The sequence below is a fragment of the Bombina bombina genome, chromosome 3 (genome assembly GCF_027579735.1).
Source record: "Bombina bombina isolate aBomBom1 chromosome 3, aBomBom1.pri, whole genome shotgun sequence".
Classification (NCBI taxonomy): domain Eukaryota; kingdom Metazoa; phylum Chordata; class Amphibia; order Anura; family Bombinatoridae; genus Bombina; species Bombina bombina.
The window spans coordinates 89,932,556-89,946,994 of record NC_069501.1 but is presented as its reverse complement, the minus strand read 5'-3'; positions in this window follow the sequence as shown (position 1 = coordinate 89,946,994).

Sequence of the window (14,439 nt, the reverse complement as noted above, 5' to 3'; positions counted from 1 at the left end):
ATAGGTTTTCCTTTTTCCATCTTAATGGGAGGAGAGCCCATTGCTTCATTCATTACTTGTGGGAATTAAGAACCTGGCCACCAGGAGGAGGCAAAGACACCCCAGCCCAAGGCTTAAATACCTCCCCCACTCCTCTCATCCCCCAGTCATTCTTTGCCTTTTTGTCACAGGAGGTTGGCAGAGAAGTATCGGAAGATTTGTAGTAGTCTCTTATGGAGGGTAATACTCTTTGAAATGGGACTGGAGTTTTAAGTAATCCTGTCAGCCTCTTAGTGAGAGCATGGGTGAATGTTAGAGTCTGGAGATGCAGGGAGAGTCTTTCTGCGAACCCATCCCTACTCAGTTTAACAGCTCCATTAGCAATCAGCCTTGACGTGTTTCGCTGCCTGCTTTTCATCTCTCAAGTCCATGTCAAGAGCGATGCTACTACCCTGTCACACTTGAAAGGCCGTGTTCTTGTTCCACGGCGTTGATTCTGATAAGATTGTTTCATTTATACATATTTGATGACGCAAGAAGACAGGGTCACAGTGTGGCTCCTTTATCTTTATAAAATCTAGGGTAATACCTTCTGAATGGGGTTATTGAACAGGGGGGATTTTATTATGCATAATATTGTTTGTTGTGTTTTTCCTGCTTTTTTGTGAGATGAGGCTCTGTCAGTGTGGAACAGTCAGTTAATTAGCGAGAGATTGAGGCAGGCTTTTTTGGCACATCTCTCTCTCTCTCGAGTGCAGGGGCGATCCTGCATGGCACTCCATGTGACCGGGAGTGGCCTCTGTAACTTCCAATTTTTCAACCTGCGTTCGGAGGAAACAAAAGCTGTTTCTTGTAGTCCATAAGAGGTGGTGAGTGCCCTGGCCATTGGGATATAAAGGTGCCATTTATTTTTAGATCAAGTCTGTAATAAAGATGCAAGCTATGGAGGACTCTGATATGTTAGAGGATATTCCCTCATTATCTAAACCTATTAACTGTGTATATTGTGAGGAGGATCCTGTTGAGCCACCTACGCAACTCTGTTCCACATGCTTTGACAATATTGCTATATCCAAAAAGAATAAAGTATTTAGTACGAGGTGCGTTCCCTACAATCATCTCCGTTTACACAAGCAGTTCCCCAGGGCACTACAAATCCTTCTGTGGGAGGGGCCTTTTGGCCTCCAAACTTCGGCGATCAGTTACAGACGGCGGTTTCTGTGGCCATTAATGCGATGCCTCACCCTACTAAGCGCAAGCGGAAGGTGCGGCACTGCTATCCGTCTCAGGGGTCTTCGACTCCACTGGATGTCTCAGATAGATTATCCGCGGAGGAGGACAACTCCGAATTATTGGAGGATGTCGCTTCTGGGTCGGAATCGGCTACTTCTAGGCCTCCGTCCATGGAGGAACCAGATTTTAAATTTAAGATAGAGCATTTGCGCTTCCTGCTGAAAGAGGTGCTTGCTACGTTGGAGGTTCTGGAACTGAAACTACCGGAGGAACCTTCGATCCCTAAACTGGATAGGGTCTATGGGGACAGGGTAGTGCCCCAGGCCTTCCCGGTTCCAGTCAAGATGGCTAACATTATTAAGAATAAATGGGAGAAACTTGGTTCATCCTTTTCCCCCTCTTCTTCTTTTAAAAAGCTTTTCCCCATACTGGACACGCAGCTTGAACTGTGCGGAACCTTCTAAGGTGGATGGTGCTATCTCCACGCTCGCTAAGAGAATGACTATTCCGCTAGAGGATAGCTCCTCTTTCAAGGAACCCATGGATAAAAAGATAGAGTCCATGTTGCAGAAGATGTTCCAACTCACAGGGGTTCGTTTTCCAACTGGTGGCGGCGGTCGCTACAGTGGCTGGTGTGGCTATCTACTGGTGTGATGCTCTATCAGCAATGGTCGAAGTGGAGACTCCCCTCTATGAGATTCTAGAACGAATCAAGGCCTTAAGGGTAGCACATTCGTTCATTTGTTATGCTAACATGCATGTTATTTGCCTGAATGCTAAGACATCACGGTTTTAGCCTGCAGGGCTCTGTGGCTAACGTCGTCTGCTGACATGACTTCCAAGTCTTGCTTGCTTTCCCTCCCATTCAAGGGGAAAGTTTTATTTGGCTCGGGCCTGGATTCTATCATATCTATGGTCAAGGGTGGCAAGGGTGCCTTTTTGACTCAGGATAAGTAGGCTAAACCTAAGGGGTCTACTTTTTGTCCCTTTCGTGCAGACAATTCTCAGCGCCAGCAGCCTGCTGCAAAATCTGAGCAATCCAAGGGATCTTGGAAGCCATCTTACTCTTGGAACAAGTCCAAGCAGAACAAGAAGCCCGCCGAGTCAAAGTCGGCATGAAGGGGTGGCCCCAATCAGTCCTCGGATCAGGTAAGGGGCAGACTATCTCTTTTTGCGGAGTCCAGGAGAAGAGACGTTATAGACCCTTGGGTTCTGGAGATCGTAACCCAGGGTTACAGGATAGGTTTCAAGCCGTATCAACCCAGAGGCAGATTCCTCCTGTCAAACATATCTTCAAGACCAGAAAAGAGAGATGCCTTCCTGGGGTGTGTGAGGGATCTCTCATCTCTTGGGGTAATCATCCCAGTCCCTCCAGAAGAAAGAGGTCTGGGGTATTATTCAAACCTTTTCATGGTCCCAAAGAAGGAAGGCACGGTTCGTCCAATTCTGGACCTAAAGGCCCTAAACAAGTTTGTCAGTTCCATCGTACAAGATGGAGATGATCAGGTCAATTTTGCCCCTGGTTCAAGAGGGCAATTCATGATGACTATAGACCTGAAGGACGCTTACTTTCACATTCCAATCCACAAGGGTCACTTCAGGTTTCAAAGATTCGCTTTCCTAGACCAGCACTTCCAGTTTGTGGCCCTTCCGTTTGGTCTGGCAACTGCCCCAAGAGTCTTTATCTGGATGATATCCTGGTCCAGGCTCCGTCCTATTGTCTTGCGGAAGATCACTCGAGAGCTCTTCTCCTTCGGTCCCACGTGTGGAAGATAAATGAAGGAAAGAGTTTGTTGGTCCCCAGCAACAGGGTGGAATTCCTGGGTACGATAATAGATTCTTCAGCCATGAAGATATTCTTGACAGATCAGAGACGTTGCAGGCTTGTGTCCAACTGTTTAGCTCTTCAGACATCATCCAGGAAATCTGTGTCCAGGTGTATGGAGGTGATCGGGCTCATGGTATTCAGCATAAATATCATTCCATTCGCCAGGTTCCATCTCAGACCTCTTCAGCTGTTCATGTTGAGACAGTGGAACGGCAATCAATCAGATCTGTACCAACAGATATCTCTGGACAGTTAGGTGAGGGAGTCCCTATCTTGGTGGACCCAACCTGGGCAGTTGTCTCAGGGGACATCCTTTTTGAGACCATCCTTGGAGATTGTGACCACGGATGCAAGTCTATCAGGATGGGGAGCTCTTTGGGGTGCCAGAAATGCAAAGGCAGATGGACTCGAGAGGAGTCGAGTCTACCTATAAACATTTTGGAACTTCAAGTGATATTCAACGCTCTGAGGGCTTGACCCCTTTTAGAGTTGTCCCGATTCATCAGAGTCCAATCGGACAACATTACCTCGGTGGCTTACATAAACCACCAGGGGGGATGAGAAGCTCCCTAGCCATGAGGGAAGTATCTCAGATTCTGGAGTGGGCAGAGACAATTGATTGCTCTCAGCGATCCACATTCCGGGTGTGGACCACTGGGAAGGGGATTTTTTGAGCAGACAGATGTTTCATCCAGGGGAATGGTCTCTCTCATCCCAAGATGTTTGCAGAGATCTGCAGCAGAGGGGGATGCTGGAGATAGACCTCATGGCTTCCAGACTCAATTGCAGACTCGATTGCCAGGGATCCCCAGGCAGAACTGATAGATGCCTTGGTGGTACCCTGGGACTTAAACCTAATTACATATTTCCACCGTTGCCTCTTCTACCTCGTGTATTGGCCCGCATCAAGCAGGAGCAAGCTTCAGCTATTCTGATTGCTCTGTCGTGGCCGAGTAGGATGTGGTTTGCGGATCTGGTGGGGATGTTGTGATCTCCACAATGGAGTTTACCTTGTTTCAGGGATCTGCTGGTTCAAGGTCCTTTTCTACATCAAAATCTCGATTCTCTGAGGCTGACTGCGTGGAGATTGAATGGCTAGTTTTAGCCAAGAGAGGATTTTCGGAAAAAGTTATTGATACTCTCGTTCAGGCCAGGAAACCGGTCACTCGATGCATCTACCACAAGGTGTGGAGAACCTACTTGTCCTGGTGTGAGGAATGAGGATATCCCTGGCATAAAGTCAGGGTATCCAGGATTTTGGCCTTTCTCCAGGATGGTCTGGATAAGGGTCTTGCCACCAGTTCCCTAAGGGGACAGATCTCGGCTTTATCTGTACTGTTGCATAAGAAGCTTGAGGAGCTTCCTGACATTCAGTCCTTTGTTAAAGCTCTGGTTAGGATCAGGCCTGTCTTCAGGAATCCGGCTCCTCCTTGGAGCTTAAACTTGGTTCTTAAAGTTTTGCAGAGGGCTCCATTTGAGCCTATGCATGTTCTTGACATTAAGCTTCTTTCTTGGAAAGTCCTGTTATTACTGGCTATTGCATCGACACGCAGAGTCTCTGAGTTGGCGGCCTTGCAATGCGAGCCGCCCTACTTAGTTTTTCATGCTGATAAGGCTGTTCTTCACACTGGATTGGGATTCCTTCCCAAGGTGGTGTTGAGTTGTAACATCAATCAGGAAATAGTGGTTCCTTCTTTGTGTCCTAAGCCTTCTTCTTTGAAGGAGAGGTTACTTCATAATCTGAATGTGGTTTGGGCTTTCAAGTTTTATCTTCAGGCCAAGATGGAGTTCAGACAGACCTCGTCTTTATTTGTTGTGTACTTAGGAAAGCGTAGGGGGCAAAGGGCCTCTGCCATTTCTCTATATTTTTGGTTGAGGAGTATGATCTGTCTGGCATATGAGACAGCGGGACACAAGCCTCCTCAGAGCATTACGGCTCACTCGACTAGAGCTGTGGCCTCTTCTTGGGCCTTTAAGAATAAGGCTTCTATGGAGCAGATTTGTAAGGCGGCCACTTGGTCTTCCTTACATACTTTTGAAAACATTTATAAATTTGATGTTTTTGCATCAGTGGAAGCAGCTTTTGGGAGAAAGGTTCTGCAGGCTGTGGTGCCCTCAGTTTAGGGTCCACCTCCTTTTGCCCTTCTGTTTTTTTCATTCAGTGCCCTCTAGAGCTTGGGTATTTGTTACCACAAGTAATGAATGAAGCAGTGGACTCTGCTCCCATTATTATGGAAAACATAAATTATGCTTACCTGATAATTTAATTTCCATCTGTGGGAGGAGAGTCCACTGCCCCCGCACGTTTCTCCGGTGGGCGGACCTAAATTTAAATGTATTCTTCTGGCACCATTTATACCTTGATGTTTCTTCTACTGTTCCTTGTTCCCTTGACAGAATGACTGGGGGATGAGAGGAGTGGGGGAGGTATTTAAGCATTTGGCTGGGGTGTCTTTGCCTCCTCCTGGTGGCCAGGTTCTTAATTCCCACAAATAATGAATGAAGCAGTGGACTCTCCTCCCACAGATTGAAATGAAATTATCAAGTAAGCATAATTTATGTTTTTGTGTGTGTTCACTAGTGGAAAAAATATAATGGGAATGTAACTCACATATTTTTTTAAATTAATTTAACAGTTTCATTGGTTGTTTCAAATATCATAAAAAAAGCACTCAAGCTGATTTCTTTTATATTTACTTGATATTTGCCTAAGATAGGAATCAGGGCATAGTTACACACATTGTGAATATAGTTCTGAAAAGGACACAGCAAATGATTGGCAGCTACATGCATATGCCACTTCTGATTGGCTTAACAGTTGCATCCTGCTCAGGAGAGGTGACAGCACATTGCCTTTGCTTGGGTTAAACACATATTTATCTATTAGCGTTTGTGCAATAATAAAATGCTTCCCCCCAAAAAAAAATTAGAGCATTTTGTCAGTGCATTACTATGAATATTGAAAAGACCATTAAATACAGTAGAATTGCATAATCAACAAATACATAATAAAAGACAATGCAGTTATTTTGAATTTGAAATGAGTTCTGTAGTAGATTATTTTCTGTCAAATTTTTTAAAGTGAATTCCATTTTCCCTTCTCCTGTATCAGCCAATCACAAAATACATATATGTATAAGCTGTGCACTTTTGCACATGCTTAGTAGGAAATGGTGCCTCAGAAAGTGTGCATCTAAAAAGATTGTGCACATTTTGATAATGGAAGTGAATTGGAAAGTTTTTAACATTGCCTGATCTATCTGAATCATAGAAGTTTAATTTTGCCTTTAGAGTTCCTTTAATTTTAAAGAACAAAACTGGAGTCTAATAATGTATTTATATAATTAGCAACATACAACAGTGAATACTTTAAAACATATACAAAGCAAAGAGATTAGACAGAAGCAATATGCTGCATAAATTCATATCTTCCCATGGCCACAGGCCATTAGTGTGTATCATTGTAACACACACAAAGCCCGGCTAGCTTACTGTTCTTTCTAGATGGCTTTGATTGTGATACAAGTACTGTAAATAGCTGCAGAACATGTTTATGCATTAGGTCCTTAAGTCCTAGAAATAGTACTGAATGTGTGACCTTCAAGGCTTCGCCTGCAGGTTAGTATCATTTTATCCTTGATGTTCTGACATAGTGTATATTTTTGATGTAATAAATGTGTGCTTTTATACATAATTTTCATTAGTTCTCAGCCATTAATTCAACATACACTTTACTGAGTGTGCGGAGGCTTTTTGTCCATATATATTTATTCCATATCATTCTCTTTAATATGTAATTACCACAATGAATAGCTCAGCTTGATTTTGTGAAAAGCACTGGTCTCTTGATTATGTCTAAACTCCATACTTTGTTCTCTTGCTTTTCACATGAAATATTGCCATTTGATTGCTAAGATTTCAAGACCTAAAGAAACCACCAAGTGTAAATTATTTCCCAAATACAAAATAATGTAATGCTTTGTTAACTGCAAAATACATTTTAAATTTAAATAGTTTAAAAACTATAAACGTTAACATTGAGGGATTTATATAAATGAGACTAATTGGACATCAGAATCCTAAATAGAACATTGGTTAAGGATCATGAAAGTCAAAATGTAAGCAAGTGTGTAATGCCACCCCCCTCCATCAGGCGACCAATCACGCAATAGAAGGGCCTGTCAATCACCTCTATAGAGCGTGTTTTGGATGATTTCTCTCCGCCAACTCAGAGGTGGCAGAGATTTAAGAAGCAGCGGCCTGATGACCACTGCCTCTTTCATTGGGTGAAGCAGGCTTGCATGTGTAAACATGTCTCACAAAGGCTCCAAATCAGCTTACGCTGCTTAGTACATGGAGCCCATTATATGAAGCATTAATTAAAATCCCTTTAATGAAAGGGACCTAAACTCTAATATTATTATTATTATTATTATTTATAATAATAATAAATATATTGCTTATTTTTTTCCTGTTTATACTAATGAAATGTCAGTGAAGCTGTTTATTTAAAAAAAAATCTACTTTTATGTTGTGTAGTAAAGGCTGTTGAATAAATTAACTCTTAATTACACTTTCATTCCCTGCCTGTTACATAAAATCCTATTTTTTTTTTGCAACTGTCATCAACAAAATAGTGAAGCAATTTTTAGCTTGGAACAGTAAGCTAGTGAAATTGTTTGTTAAGCTTCTTTAAATTAAATATTAAGGGTCCCATTCATAATAAACACTTCTTTATTGGAACATATTAAAACATAGCGTTGCAACTTTTCGGGCATGATTAAGGGTGGTAACACCCGAAACGTTGCAAAACTATGTTTTAATATGGAAGTGTTTTTATGAAAAAAGAACTGTGCTGTGGACATTCTATATCACTGGATTTTCATATAGAGGTTAAGCAAAGACTTCTGTCTGCATCGGCACCTTGGTAAAGTTTTTGGCTGCTGAGTAGGATTTGGGATTGATTCATCTATTGTTAGCTCTACTAAACCTCAGTCTGGCCTCCTGTTTATTCCTAGAGTGTTTTTGACTTGTGAATGTAAAAAGCAACACTATTTAGGACTGCTTAAAGAAAATAGGAGCTTTGATTGGTTCACAAGGACATATCCATATGAAAAATAGTGGTTATCTAACCCCAAATGACATTTGAGCAGCCATAAGAGAACCCTAATGTAAGTTTATTTTATATGGGAATGATAGCTTCATAACTTTGAGTTATGCTTTGTATACAATAATGACGTCAAGCAGACAGTTGGTGTCTTCACAAATTGAGGCCTTAGAATTTAACATGTTTAAAACAGTGAATCCTGCTTCCTCCAATGGTTGCGTGCTCCACAAACTGGATGCAAAAGGGGGCACGCAACGATTGGAGAATGCTGGATTCGTCATCGATACGCTAAATACAGTAGGAGATGCGGACGGTGGAACGGCGGTATGTTTACCATAACACAATGGTACTTATAAAAAAGAAGTGTCTATGTAAAGTTTAATGAATTGAAGTGCCCCTGTTTTTAAGATTATTTTTATATAATGGGCCCTACTTCATTAAATTGTACAATCACTTTAACTTGTGGTAAGCAGGTTAGCACCGCAAGGTCTCTAAAGCAACCTCAACTGCTTAGTAGATGGAGAAGAAAATTGTGTATATTTTTGGCATTTTGCACCCTCAGCTGTATAATAGTATAGTGATTTTCCCATTACACAGTTTTTAAGTGGATATTGATTAGGGATGTGCATTTGTTTTTTTCGTACAAATGTCAAAAATCAATGAAAATTTGTAACTTATACGACTGTCAACAAAAAAACTAAAATGTTTATATGAATATTAGTTAAAATTTTGGTTTCCATAGCAGACTGCTGATTATGACGCGAGAAGCTCTGTTATCCAATAAAACAAAACCAGGAAGAACAGGCAAATAGATTGACAGTTTCACTCAAATTGTTGTCTTTTTCCAAGCAAATCTCTAATATCTATAGTCCACAAATGAGTTTGCTATGCCATACAGGTTCATAAGAGGACAGGATGAGAAAATGAATACAATGGACTGGAAACACAGTCTCACCAATATAGTCACTGAATATAAGTGGCAGACTAATTTTTTTTTTGCTTGTGTCCTAACTGCGCTCAAGTTAAAAAAATTAGCTCGGCCACATTAACATGTGTATTACAAGTTTAAAGTAGAACGTTAGTGCGCGAGCAAAAGACTTAGGCACGCTAACTTCAGGACTTCGGATATCGCAACCTTGCTAACTCCCTCTTCCCATAGACTTCTATGGGGAGTGCTACCAAAAGCCTTTTTATCGCTTGCGCAATATCCCCACACTGCACACGATCAACTGTGTTAATGCCAAAGATGCGTCAGGAAAACTTGAAATTCCTATGTTCTTCATTTAGAAGAAAATCTTATTTTAATTTTTAAATATATATTTATATATATATATATATATATATATATATATATATATTGTAAAAAATATATATCTATATATCTATATGAATATATACAGTATATATATATATATATATATATATATATATATATATACAATATATATATATATATATATATATATATATATATATATATATGTATGTATAGACAGGTATATATATATATATATATATATATATATATATATATATATATATTTTTATATATATATATATATATATATATATATATAGTATATACAGTTATATATAGAAATATATATATATTTAAATTGTAGATTATAGGAATTGCAAGTATTTCTATTTAAAAGACATTGGGACCAAATTATCAAGCTCTGAACGGAGCTTGATGCCCCTGTGTGGAAACAGCAGTTATGAAGCAGTCGTCTAAAGACTGCTGCTCCATAACTTGTCCTCCTGCTCTGAGGCCGCGGACATCAATCCGCCTGATCCTATACGATCGGGCTGATTGACACCCCCTGCTAGCGGCTGCAAATCTGCAGGGGGTGGCATTGCACAAGCAGTTCACAAGAACTGCTTGTGTAATGATAAATGCTGTATGATAAACAATGTATGCTGTCGGCATTTATTGATGTGCGGCGGACATTATCCACTATATTGGATCATGTCCGCTCGCATCTTAATAAATAGGCCCCATAAACTCATATTAAAATTAATAAAACTGATATTGCATGTTGGCATGTGACTTGGAAGGGCTCAAAGTATATTTATGTGTGTTTATATATGTATGTATGTGTGCACATATATATTTACGCATATAAACAGATACATGCACATGTATACATATATTTATATATACACATATTCAGACATATATATATATACATCTATACATTGGAGCCCTTTCCAGTCAAACACCATTCCATATACCATGTCCCTATGTTTTAAGCATATTTGACAATAATAAAATGATATTTTCATTATTAAAAAGTGTATATATGAGTTAATACTTTATTGTAATGTTTTTAATGTGCTTTGTAAAACTTTTTTTTTTTTTTTTTTTTAATCCTTACACTTTACTTCATGTTTAAAGCCGTGCTAAATATTCTAGGGCAATTTCGGCTTTCGCCAGAGTGCAACCTATAACTTAAACTAAATATCAGCGCTATTTAGCACAGTTGCGATATCTATTTAAAGTATAGGTTGTGCTAAAACCATGTCATCCAAACTAACCCTTCTCTGGTAAATGGGATTTACAATGGATTTTTAATATCAAGCTGCACGCTAATTTTAGTTCAGTCCAGCAATACTGCTTATCGTGTCCTGCGCTATCATTACCTTCGCCACTTGTAATCTATGTCATAACAAAACCACGATCTTCCCAAATTTGTATATTAAGCATAAGAAAATGAATTTATTTTTATATTTTTTCACTGAGTGTTGGAAAATCTAGACAGCTACTTTTTATATTCTGTTTGAACTTCCTAGTGAATATTAGTGTTCTAACATAGTTTTGCATTCAGTTCTCAAAATGATGCTAAAAATGTGTTTCGGAAAATGTCTTCTGACATATGAGACCTGGGTCTGCTCTTTTTTTTTAATTGGCCAATTTTCTCTCTATGAAAAAGACTTATAGAATCTCCCTTGAATCTCGAAATATCCTTACAGAGCTGGGAAATAAGCCCATGGTCTTTTTTAAATTGCTTTTTTACCGTAGGTTCTGTTACAGGTTAGAGTCTGATAGAATATAGCAAAATCTTTTGAAAAAAAGCTTTTCACAATGAACCTTGAGGGAAGAGAGATTGAATCTTTTTATTTTAGAACACTGTCGTTGCTCATTTTGACTCAATCTTAAAAAATAAATAATAAACGAAATAATTTGCCAGAAGGAAGTCTGTAAGGGATAACCTGACAAATGTATCAGATACATGTAATAGGTTTGTCTCAAGAAAATACTTTTTTTTTTTTAAATTATCATGAAAATGTACAAACAAATGTTCTTTTATCTCCTAGCATTATAATGCGTTCATCATTAAACCCTTTTGCATGTATGCTGGATTCATTTACCTGATAATGTCAAAAATATTTTCATAAAGAATGAGTAGCAATCTGCCAGGAACAAACAACAGCTCAGTAGGTTGTTATATGGTCTGGTTGCCACCTAGGATAAGCTTCTTTTAGCTCAATTGTGCTTTTCAGTCTGATCCTGCCTAACAAGGTCAGTCCAGCCTGAAATACCAGGTAATTCCCATCTGAACATGGCAATCCCAGATGATTGTTTATTTTTTGTATTCTTTTATTAAAATAATATACATTTTACAGAAATAAAATACTGTACATAGCAAAAACAAACAAACAAATTAAAATTAAAATCTTGGTAAGAAACAAAAAAGTTAACAAAAGGAGAAAACTGTGAATTTCCCACCTACAGAACTTTAGTAGCAGGAGACCACTTACAAAACAAAATTAAACATATCCCCCGAAAATATTGAAATGCATATTTAAAGGCACAGTTAACAATGAACTAAAGATCAGCTAGTGAACTAAAGGTCAGCCAGTGAACTAAAGATCAGCCAGTGAACTAAAGATCAGCCAGTGAACTAAAGTCAGCCAGTGAACTAAAGTCAGCCAGTGAACTAAAGTCAGCCAGTGAACTAAAGATCAGCTAGTGAACTAAAGATCAGCTAGTGAACTAAAGATCAGCCAGTGAACTAAAGATCAGCCAGTGAACTAAAGATCAGCTAGTGAACTAAAGATCAGCCAGTGAACTAAAGATCAGCTAGTGAACTAAAGATCAGCCAGTGAACTAAAGTCAGCCAGTGAACTAAAGTCAGCCAGTGAAGAAGAAAAAAAATATCTCACACGTGCATCTACACCAATCTCATAGTTCCGAAAAAACAAAATATTATTAACATCCCACAACAGCTCTCTTACAAAAGAGGCCAATAATCACTTGCTTAACACCACATAAACCAAACAGAATAATTTCAAAAGTAAAAAACTGAATTCCAGTAAAGTCAAGTATTGTTTTCCCCAAGCTCTCTCCATGAGGCCCATTTATCAAGCTCCGAATGGAGCTTGAGGGCCCGTGTTTCTGGTGAGCAAGCTCGCCAGAAACAGCAGTTATAAAGAAGCTGTCTAAAGACTGCTGCTCCATAACCCTGTCCGCCTGCTCTGAGCAGGCGGACAGAGATCGCCACAATTCAACCTGATCGAGTACGATCAGGTTGATTGACACCCCCCTGCTGGCGGCCGATTGGCTGCGAGTCTGCAGGGGGTGGGGTGTTGCACCAGCAGCTCTTGTGAGCTGCTGGTGCAATGCTGAATACAGAGAGCGTATTGCTGTCCGCATTTAGCGATGTCTGTCGGACCTGATCCGCACTGTCGGATCAGGTCCGACAGACATTTGATAAATAGGCCTCCAAACATTCTTAGCATAATCACAGTACCAAAACACAAGTGCAACAATCTCAATTTTATAACATCCTTTTCTCAGACACATCTCAGACATCTTCTATACTGAAACTCTCTCACAGGTAAACAACCATGCACTGCCGTCCATGCTACATCTGTCTATGCACCAAGCGTTTCTCATTTACATTCTTCCACACTTTACTTTCAGCTTACTTTCAGCTGCATTAAAATTTCCAATCAGGGGGGCGTGTCCAGGAGGCGGCCATCACAGTCACATTTTCAGAAGCTCCCAAAGAATTAAAGATAGTCAGCCGATTATCTTATGATCCTTCCTCAGAAAGAACAGTTATAGCACCCCTGCAATCTGCTGATCTGTACAATATCAAATTCGATCTACCTGTAACATTTGGCACCTGATCTAGACCGCTGAGGGCTTGGGCGGTGGCCTACTTATGAGCCCTCAGCACCCCCCGTCTATCAGGTGTGAACAGCTATTAGTCTGTTATTGCTTCAAGGGATACCTCACTTGGGCTGGTAGATGAACCATATGAGACATGGAACTCTACATTTGGCTGCTTTTACAGGACCTGAGTGCTTCTATGGAGAACACTTTTCTCAGCTGTCCCAACACATAACTGTGTGCTTTGGCATGCAGCATACCACACTCATATGGGAAATACTGACCTTTCTTTTACTACTGAGGTGGCTGGGAAAGCAGTAACTGGTAAAGCCTTTGACTCAAGAGAAACTACATGCCTGACTATAACCCGTCCGTCAAGTATATACACGGAAGGTGTTGATGAAAATGTGGAACAGAGAAGCCCCACGACTGCGTAATAAAATGGTGATGGAGAAGCTTAAATGAAGCTCACTTGGTTATGATCCACCCGTATCGGGGCATGAATACAGCGTTCAGGAGGCAGACCTAATGGCAGAGCCAGCATTATGCACAGAAAATCAAGAGCCCTGGGGGGACAGCAGTGCATTAGCCCTCCCTCCAATCAGCCAAAATAAACTTCTGTTCCAGTCGACATCTGAACAGCCACCGCAAACCTCCCTTCGAAGCCCAAAAACGGGAGTTGGCTGAATACGGGTGACAATGTATGCCAGATGAGTGGGGGATAAACCTGTGTTTCCATCCTTGCTCGTAGTGGGTTTGATTTTAAATGGCTGCCTTTTATTATATATATTTGTAGCACTTTTCTTTTGACGATGACCAGAAAGTTTGCTTCCTGAGGGCTTATTCTGAAGCTACATTATATGACTTTTCTTGCTTTTCTCCTTGCTCTGTTTTCAATGGGACATTTTACAAAGTGAATGAGTTGATATGATGTAACTATGATACCTATCACATGCTTTATTTTCTCAAATATTATATTTAGTACTTGTGAATAGCGATCTCATACTGATCCCAAAGGAGGTGGATATAGTTAGATGCAACAATAGTATATTGCATGGGATGTAACATATTTAGAACTCAAATCACATAGAGTGTCAAATTGTAGACTTCCAGCTCTAGAATCTTGTGTATAATTTTTTTTAATATAAGAGTGTTGAGTTTGAGCGTTATAAC